This window comes from Anas platyrhynchos, chromosome 13 (genome assembly GCF_047663525.1).
Source record: "Anas platyrhynchos isolate ZD024472 breed Pekin duck chromosome 13, IASCAAS_PekinDuck_T2T, whole genome shotgun sequence".
Lineage (NCBI taxonomy): Eukaryota > Metazoa > Chordata > Aves > Anseriformes > Anatidae > Anas > Anas platyrhynchos.
Window position 1 is genome coordinate 12,094,188 of NC_092599.1, and position 9,472 is coordinate 12,103,659.

Sequence of the window (9,472 nt, forward strand, 5' to 3'; positions counted from 1 at the left end):
TTCATTTGAAATCCAACAGAAAGCAGCAGGACGAGCATGTTCTCTGGTTTTAAATAGCTCTGGTGAAAGTATTTATCATGCTGTTTTCATTGCAACATTGCTGGGGCGTTTGTGCTGGCTGCGGGTGGAAGGACTGATCTTGGAAGGAAACTCCATGTGAAATCCCCAGCCTGCTCTGCAGACGCACGTGCTGGGCTATTTCTGGACCAGCTTTCAGCTGCCACAGGTGGGTGAAGGTGGTCTTGGCCAGGAGGGCACAGGGACTGAGGTTTCAGTGTGGGAAACTGTGCTCCCCCCAAACAGAGAGCAATGCCTCTCTGGATGCCTGGTTGCCTGTGCAGCAGGGGAAAGGTGTTTTCACCCACCAGGGCTGTGCACCTCAACCAAGTGTGACTTTTTAAACATTTTCCAAACCATCAGCCCAAAGAGTCTTCTAACACTGCGAAAAAAAAAAAAAAAAAAAAAATGATGTGGTCGAGCATTTCCCCTCCGCCTCCCAACCTCAGGGTTATGGCCGTTCCCATGCTTCGAGCCACCTTTGCAGCAAGGCGTGTGTAAAGGCTCGGCAGCGTGTGTCCCCAAAATGTCCCACAGGGCAGCTTGTGGGTGACACAAAAACGTGTCCCCTCGCTGCTGCCACCAGGCCGCGTGGCTGCCGTGTGCCAGGGCTCCTCCAAGGTGCCCTCTGTAAATAGGGGCAGGCTGCTGGCTCTGAGCACCCCGAGCGCTTTCCCAGCCACAAATGAAACAGAAAGCATGAACCGCCCGCTCTAAACATCACGCACAGTCCCAGCTCTGAAGTTTCTCCATCGTTTGGGCATTAAGACCTATTCAAACCCAGCAGCAGACACTTATTCTGTGCAGGAATCTGACCAATTGTTTCTCTTCCCTCTCTTGTCCTTATACCTTAAATCATTTTGACCTTTAATTGGCCCTAATTTGCCCACAGACGGCCCTGGGACCCTTCAACACATTTGCTTGTAATTGGGTCCCTTTGTTATTTTTCCAGAGAGCCGCTGCTGGTTGTTTCTTTTTGAAAACACTGCGGCGTGTCATTGAGAGCGGGGCCGCTTTTAAATGAGCCCTGCTGGGGGCCAGGAGAGCCCTGTGAAAAGCCCAGCAGAGAGAGACAGGGCTATCTAAACGCAATTATCATATCACTGTGAAAACGTGAGACCAGCCCCAGCTTAAGCAAACACCGCCCGCCCCTCTGCTGCCATCCCACCAGGCCGGGATGTGGCTCGCCGGTGCCTTGGCTTTGGTGGTGCTTTGGCTTCGGCCATTCTGCTTAAATCCACCTCGTTTCGGGGCGTTGGTTTGCAAACATGTCACTCTGGTGCAGATCTAGGGAGAAATGGGAAAGTCTGGGAGAAAAGCTGGAAAAAAAATCAGCTCTGCTGGCGAGCAAATGAACCAGCGCGTCCCGGCTCAGGCCCTGCGCGCTATTAATCCGGCTGTGGCCACAGCTTGCCCCTAGCCCCGCTCATAATGTCATCAAGATCTTAACTGTCCAAAGTGAAGTTATAACAGCGAGGGATAATACCGCAGCCAGATAGCATCTGCACTGCCTCCTGCGCTAATGGACGGTTGTTCTGTAACCGAGCCTCCCAGCTCCGCCAGCCCTGCAGCACGGAGACCTCGCTTTAATATTCGCTCCATGCAGACCTTAAAATCGAGTTAAGTTGCAGTGCTGTCAAACCTCTGACCACGGGCTGCTGTGCCAACGGTCTTCGTGTCACCAGCTGAGATCGAAGCTGGTGCCCAAGCAGCCAGGAGCTGCCGTGTGAAATCATTTTTAGTACCAGATCCCAAATAAGTTTGCTTTCCGTGGCTTAAAGCATCCATGCGGACAGCACCCATGGACTGGGTTAGCAAATTACATCTTGCATTGTACAGAAAATTGAGTGAGCATGGGCTAGCAAAAGCTAAGGCTGTGTTTCTGCCCTGCAGAGGGGAGATTTGTACCAGCTCAGCCTGTGTGCAGCTCCAGCAAGGAAAAGATGCTGGTCTCCGTGAGTGTGTTCAGACACACGATCCTTCCCCTCCAGCTCTGAGTGCCCAGGATTCTTGCATATGTAAATGTTTGTAGAGTCAGGGCTTTGTTTGTATTGCCTGTTTACTAATCTAAGTTTATATTTAAGCTTCTGATTTTTGGTTCTTTTTTTTTTTTTAATGGTTCATTTTTTTTATCCATCCATAGTTTTAAGGAAAGGTTTTTCATTTTGTTTTTAGGCAGATATCTGAAATGTTCCTTGTGAGTTCAGTGGTCAGGCTTAGGGTCTCCAGTTTTGAGCAGTGATGGAGAATGAGAACTGTGCTGTACACAGACTTATCAACCCATCCCTGTTCCTGACACTTCTTTGTCCCAAGTGCTGCCAGGACATGCTGCCTCGATCTCAGCATCCCCCGTGCCAGACTGTTTTATAGGTCTGTGCTCAGTGCTGACTCTGCAAGCTGAGCCTCTGCCCTGCCTTCAAACAGGGCAAGCACAACAGGGCACACCTGCATCTTCCAGCAATTCCTCCAAGCCCCAAAGCCTTCCTGGAGGCTTGGACAGAACCAAACCATCATATTGGGATAGTAGTCTCTAGGAAGGGGATGTCTGTGCCTTGCAAGCCCTCTGACAGCACTGCCTTGGTGTGATCCGGGTTACCCTCACTGGTAGGGCACAGCCGCATGGGCTTTTTTTTTCTTCATGCTCTTACTGCTGTGTGTGGAGGAGCAGAAGCCATTGAGTCTCAAGGCCGTCAGTCTAAAAAACTCTTTCAACAATGCCCTTTTTTTATATTAAAAAAAAAAAACAAAACATATTTTTTCCAGAATACTCAGTGATGAATTTGGGGAAGCTGGTGGGAGGCCAAGGAGCTCCAGCAGAGTGGAAGTTGGGTGACATTCCTGGGAGTGACCAGGGACGCTTACAAAGCCATCCCCCCATCCCTCCCAGCTGCCAGAGCAGAGCCAGAGCCTTGGCGGGCAGGGGAGCCGCTGCCTCCTTTCCTTGCAGCCAGATAAAGAGGACAGACTCTCCTTTTTCAGCCCATTCTGCTCACACAATGGGAGAAGGGGATCAGCGCCAAAATTACAAGTGTGAGCCCTTAATGCATCAGGTTGAACAATGGGCCTCGGAGGCGTCTGCCCTGTCGGAGGAGCAGTACAGCTAGTTCTGACTACCCAGGCCATGGAAAAAAACCTCATTGTCCCGGCGAAACGCTCCCCAGAATGAAAACACCCTCCCCCTCTTTCTTCAGCTTCCTAATGGGAAGCAAAATAACAAACCGGGCCCACAATTAAACAAACATGCCACTAACCGAGCAGAGCTCAAGTGTAACAGATGTTGTTGCAGTTGGACCAGGCTGGGGGCCGGCAGCAAGCCGTGCTGGCTGCGGTTCCCAGGACGTGGTGGCTGCAAGGGTTTCGATGCCGTGCCACAGCCTTCTCCATCCATTGATCTTTTCTCCATCCATTGATCTTTCCTCCTTTTCCTCCAGTGCACCTTTTCCTTGCTCTCCTCCTCCTCTCGGCGCATCCCTTCTGCTCATCCTGCCCGACCGCCCCAGTTTCAGCTTCATGTCTTGTTTATTGCAGATGATGATTTGATTTTCTTTTTTTTAACACTCAAAAACACAAATGGGATTTTGGAATATCTCAAGAGAGAGGGCAAAGGCACTTCAATGGACTTGTTAGGTCATCTGAGTAGGGGAGAAGGTAATTATTTTTCTACAATTATTTTTTCTTGTACTGCAGGCCAGCTCTGTCCCCTCACTGGCACGCTGTCCCCACGAGGATGCTTGCTGCCAATTCCCAGGTCCCTGCATCCTTCCAAGCCCAGCAGCTGACTCAGGTTTTGCTGCAGGACTGGAGCTGGGCACATGTGGGATCCCCCCTAGAGCATTGCTGCTAGGCACAGGAGGGAGCAGGAATGCACCTGTACCTGCAGACCTGGCCTTTTGCCCCTCAGTTTTCCACTTAAAAACCTATTCCACCTAATTTGCCAGTGCTGGTTTTGCTGGGCTAACAAGTTTTCCTCCCCAAAATCATGGGCATCTCTGTAATACAAGAGATTTAGTGTTGCAGAGGTGAGAGATGGCTGAAGAAGGGCAAGTAAAAGGGAAGCTGTATCCTTCTTTCTGTATTTAGCTGAATCCATCTTCTCTGTGGCTTCACAGCTCCATGATGGGCTCTCTGAGGATTAAGGTCCCAAAGTCCCCACTTGGCATCAATTGATGCTTCTGCTTTGCTGGAAACTCTTCCCTCGAACTCCATAGCAAAGGAGCCAAAATAATTTGGGACCTCCTGGAGCCAGAGTCTGGTTGGCCTTGCTTGCTGCCCTGCAGAGCTGTGACAGCAGGGCCATATGCCGCTGGAGGAACCAGAGGGACTTGGTTCAGAGAAGAGAGCCCTGCAGGGTTGGGTACAGTCTGTGGGTCAAGTCTTTGGGTCAATCGCTGGACCAAAAGCATTAGGTCCAGAGATCCTGACCACACCAACCTCCTTGCATCTGGGAGCCGTGGTCACCACCACCTGGCTTGTTTGGAAGAGGCACATCAGGCTGCGATGTGGGTCACCTACGTATGTGCACGTTTATGGCTTATCTTTTGTTCTGCTTGCTCCTGCCAGCACAAGGACCTGTGCAGCAGGGTTTTGCCTTGCCTTGGACTGTTGTAGCACAGCGACTTCTGCAACTATTATTAGAAGCTTGGAGACATAAGCAAAGTTACTTCTCTTTCTCCTTCAAGCAGGGGAGCTGGAAGAAGTGGGGAGAGCCCAGAAATCCTGCCTGAGCTGTCTCAGAAGGACTGGACTAGCCTGAAGGCCACCAAAAGGCACAGCCCAGCAGCACAATTTGGGACACAGGTATCCCACACCCAGCATCCAGCAGTGCTGGGGGGGTAGATCCAGGTAAGCAGCTCAGTGGGAAGCCTCACTCGGCTCAGGTTTACCCGTTTTGCTAGGTGAAAAAAACAAGGTCAATGTCCTGGTGCTTCAGCCCATGGAGGCACGGAAGGAAAATCACAGCAAAGCCAGCCAGCCACATATCGGTTTACTTTTCACTTAAGATTTGCTTCTTTTATACTGCTTAGTGAGGCAAAGCACCTCAGATGAAAAATTTTATCAGGGTATTGGTTTGGACTTCCTTTTTCACAGTCGATACAAGCAATGTATGCACATATGTGAGTGCACATTTGATAAATACAGGAGCAGTTTTACAGGGTTGGCTCCATTAGAACAGTTGATGACATGAGCTAAAATGACCAGGAATTAACATCCAGAAGTGGATGTAAAATTATCAGACTTCAAGAAACTCCGGAGAAATCCTGTCCTATAAAACACTGGTGCATTGTTCAAAAAAAGGCATCTCTTTTCTCACCACCCTTCATTCTTCACCCCACCCCCTTCTCTCTCTCATTTGAAACTCAAATTTACCTCTGTTCAATTCCTGCTCTGTTGCCCACAGCATCTTTTATTTTCAGAGCAGCTTGGCAATGCAGATTTTGAGACTAAGACCTAGAAAGACACACCTTGTTATAATAATGTAATTGGGCTGCGGCTAACTGGACCCTGCTCAGAGCCTGCTCAGGATGCTCAGCAGCAAAAAGAAATAAAATTTTAAAAGGTATTTCTGGTTGGGTTAGCTTTATGCCAGCTCCACTCATTGAGGCAATTCTCTGCACAGTCAGGTGAGAAATGGAGTGGAAAGAGAGACCTTGGAGGAAAGTTTGTTAATGTTGATATATATATATATACACATATATATATACACATATATATATAAATTATATATTTGTCCTGGTTCTTGCTCAAGGTGTTGACCTGAACATGCTGTTTAACAACAGTTCTCCGCTTAGTCCTATCCCAGCAAAGACCCATGGGGTTCTGTATTTTAAAGCTCATTTAATTCAGGTCTTCTCTAAGCAGGACTACTTTGATGGAGCTGGGGAAGTGATGACACAAATAGTTATGCTGGCAGATAAGTAGACATGGCAACCTCTGGATGGGAGCCATGATCAGCAGATGTGGACAAGCCCCTTGCACCTCTTCACAGAGCTCGGCTACAGCCAAAACAGGAGGCACAGCCTAGGGCTTCAGTCACCATCTCGCTAGGTCGAAGGAAGGGGCACAGGGAATCAGTCAGGAGCAAATTAAAACTATTCTCAATGTCTGCTCATAAAACCAATGGGAGATTTATTTTTTTTTTCTGAGATTTGAAAAGATTTGGCTAATCTTCCACCATTCTGTTATTTCTATTGTCAATCTAGTGCCTGGTTTAATTCCCATCCCAGACAAAAGCAGAAATACCAGGATACCACAAGTAGCTGCTGGTCTGCGTAGCTTTTCAGGCCAGGTAGAAGCAGAAGTAGAGGGGATTTCTCATGAATTTTCCACTCCATTTCTAAAAGTGTGTCTGTACAGTTGTGTGAGCGTCTCAGCCTCGGATGCTGTAAGGCACGAGCAATAGCAGTGTTTCAGGCTGTGATTTGGCTGCAACATCTCAGATGCCTCGGATGCCACGAGCTCTTGAGGGACAGAGCCTCTGTGCATTGCTCCGGGTCTGACAGCACTTACTGGAAAGAGAAGGTAAAGCAAAGGGGGAACACCCTGTGTGACTGAGAGCAAGGCAGGACGGAGCGAGGCCAAACGATGCTGCAGGACAGCAATTCCCAGCCATTGTAGCAGCCCTCAGGAGAGCTGCTACGAACTCCAATAGTTTGTAACAGCCCTAAGGGATGAGGGCCAGAGCGAGGGAGATATCAGCCAGCTTTGTCCCCCTCACAGGGCTGAAGCTCAGCATGACTTGGAAAGCACAGGATTTATATTTTCTCTCTGGGAAATGGGGATGTAAGGATGCCAGCTGATTAGGGCTCCTCTGATGGGAAGTGCAAAATGAAAGGATCGCATAACGCCGCTATCTGCTTGCCCTTAATCCAGTGATAGCTTCTGCTCCTTCTTCTGCCCCTCCTGGACAGAGCTCTCACTTTTACAGGGCACTGGCAATGTGGCAGCATCTTCATGCAGAGCTGGAGCAGCAGAAGGGGCTCTCACTGCTGCCAGAGGAGCCCATAGCCCCCAGGCCACTGTTGAGGGGCTTCCCATGGCCCACCTAGGCCCACAGGCACCAGGGACGTCTCTTTGATGCAAAGCCCCTTTGGCCCCGTGCTGCCGGGGTGGGGGGAGGCAGCCTCCCTGCTCTTTGCATTTCAATCGCCTGCATCTAAATCCAATCGTCGGGGCGAATCTTATCGTGACTTATCGTAAAGAAGCCCTCTCTGCCCCGTAATTACAGGGGCCAAACGGAGCGGGTCCTTAAACGCTTTGTGAGTCAGCTGATGGGGACGTGGCCTCGGGTACCAAACCCCCCAGCAACGCAGGCCATCGTCATTAGCTAACCTCCTTCAGGGGCCGTATGTGGCAAGCGCTGGAATTCGCCACTTTTCTTCGTCAGCTTTTGACAACTACTTGCTTGATATAATTACTTTCGGTGTTATTTAAGGCTCTGACTAATCGCACGGCAATGGCCAGGTTTATAATGCAACAGTGTGTAGCCTGGAGCAAATTCTGACATAATTACACTGTATAAATTCCCCCATTAGAAACGACACTGCATTGGCATTGTGTACAAAGCAGCCATGGTCCAGTCAACTGGCTCTGTGAAAATCTGTCTGACAATTGTTTACCCTGTTGGTATCTTATTGACACTTTGCACAATGATGAAACTGTTACATGACAGAGGATGGGAGCCAGAGGCTGGGCCCAGGCTCTCGTCTCCTCTCTCTCTCTCTTCAAGTGTGGTCGTTTCCTTGCCTGGTTTTCTCTGGATGAAGCCTTGTTTGTTTCTGATGGCTCTGAAACAGAAAGGAAAACCTACAATTGTGGCACAAATCCCAACAACCCATGGAAATCCTGCTTGGGGTTGCACTGCCTGCCCCAAGGAGCGACTGCTCCCCAGGCCCTTCCCCTGCAGGGTACTTACAAGGATTTCAGTCTCCCTCTGGTCTCGGACACCTGAGAGCATTTGAAGTGTTGGGAATGGGATCTAGGGCCTTTCCAGATCTTTAATTTCAAGCTGGCTCTGGAAATCTCCAACACAGGCAGATGTAGAGAAGCCAAAAATAGAGTTTTATGGCTTATAGCTGAAGAATTGGAAGAAGCTGCACACCTGTGTCCCTGTTGATGGAGGATTGTTTTATCACACTATGTAGACTATAGCAGTTGATTTATGAAATCCCAAAGGACTGAGCTTCCTCATTTCCCAATGGAATAGACTATACTTTAAAGGAGCTATTGTCATGTCCATTTGGAAACCACTGGGGGTTTTGTACAGAATAAGTAACTCTGGAAGCACTCGTCCATTTTCACTAAGAGCAAAACCCATTAACCACCCCTCAAAACCTGGAGCAATAACCCATGTCTTTTTTGTTTGTTTTCAGTGTCACCAGGAAAGCCGTGACCTCAAGCCACACAGGCTCCTTCCTGTGCAGTAAGTAATGCCCCTAAGAAAGAGAAGTTTTCCGAGGGTCCTCAGAGGCTGGAGCAAAGTCCTGAGCTGCTGCCACATGTATGGGAACAGCAGTGAGGCCCCTGCGTGTGCTCCCAAACCCCAGCGTCCCCGAACTGAGCGGGTCCCTATGGGAACACAGTGTTTTTCCCAGTCCCACCAGCAGCACAGTGGGACCCAAGCAGCTCCCCCTCCCAGGGCTGCACGTCCTTTTCGGGGCGAGGAGCAGCACAGAAGAAGTGAACGCTGCCATGGCACACCAAGCTGTGGCTGAAGGAGTATTCGGATACCCTGGGCTGCCAATTCAGAACTTTCCTAAAACCAGCAGTAAAATTCGCCTCCGATTCCTTTTTAGGAAAAGAAGGCTGTAGTATAAAGTCCCATTTTCTAGGCATTAAAAGTTTACAGTCTGCACCATTAAAAGCAGCATTCTGTGTCAAACTTTAATGTTTGGTCTTCAGGAACAGCTATGAGGTAAAGAGAAGGTTCCCTGTTTGTTCTACAAAACAGGAAAGTGCTTGCTTTCTATACTGTAAATATGCATTAGGGAAGCTCTTATAGGCTCGTGCTGGGGATTTGATGTTTTTAACTGACTACATTCCTTACATTTTTGTATAACTGCCAAGAAAGCTAAATAAAATGGCTTTTTTAGTGTTTTCTCTAAGAATAGCCCTGCTTCTTTGTAAATATAGCAAAGGAATTGTTGATAATAATTCTTTGGGAGAATAACTGGTGTTATTGATGTTACAAGTAGAAAGATTGCTGTTTCTCTGTCTCAGAAACACAGCTAACCAAGTGGGCTGGGACTTCAGAAAGCCTGAGCATTCCTTAGCCAGTTACTGAGATTAGACTGGTTTAATTCCTGTGCCAGAAGGTGTAGAAATCAGAGAGAGAAGACTGGCACTGAAGTTTTTTTTTAAAAAAAAAAAAAAGATTTGCATTTTCTTTCATAATGCAAAATTGAACTTTATTCCTCCT

General features: G+C 48.5%; 1 long non-coding RNA gene across 2 annotated transcripts; it reads left to right on the plus strand.

Annotated features, from left to right (window-relative positions):
* The first annotated feature begins 92 nt into the window (after positions 1–92).
* LOC140003592 (uncharacterized) lies at positions 93–9,161 on the plus strand. 2 transcript variants are annotated; one of them, XR_011812498.1, is made up of 3 exons: positions 93–226; positions 4,737–4,899; positions 8,427–9,161. It is a non-coding gene; the product is annotated as an uncharacterized lncRNA (long non-coding RNA). The 2 variants fall into 2 exon arrangements; XR_011812497.1 differs by having other exon boundaries at positions 4,740–4,899.
* The last annotated feature ends 311 nt before the right edge of the window (positions 9,162–9,472 follow it).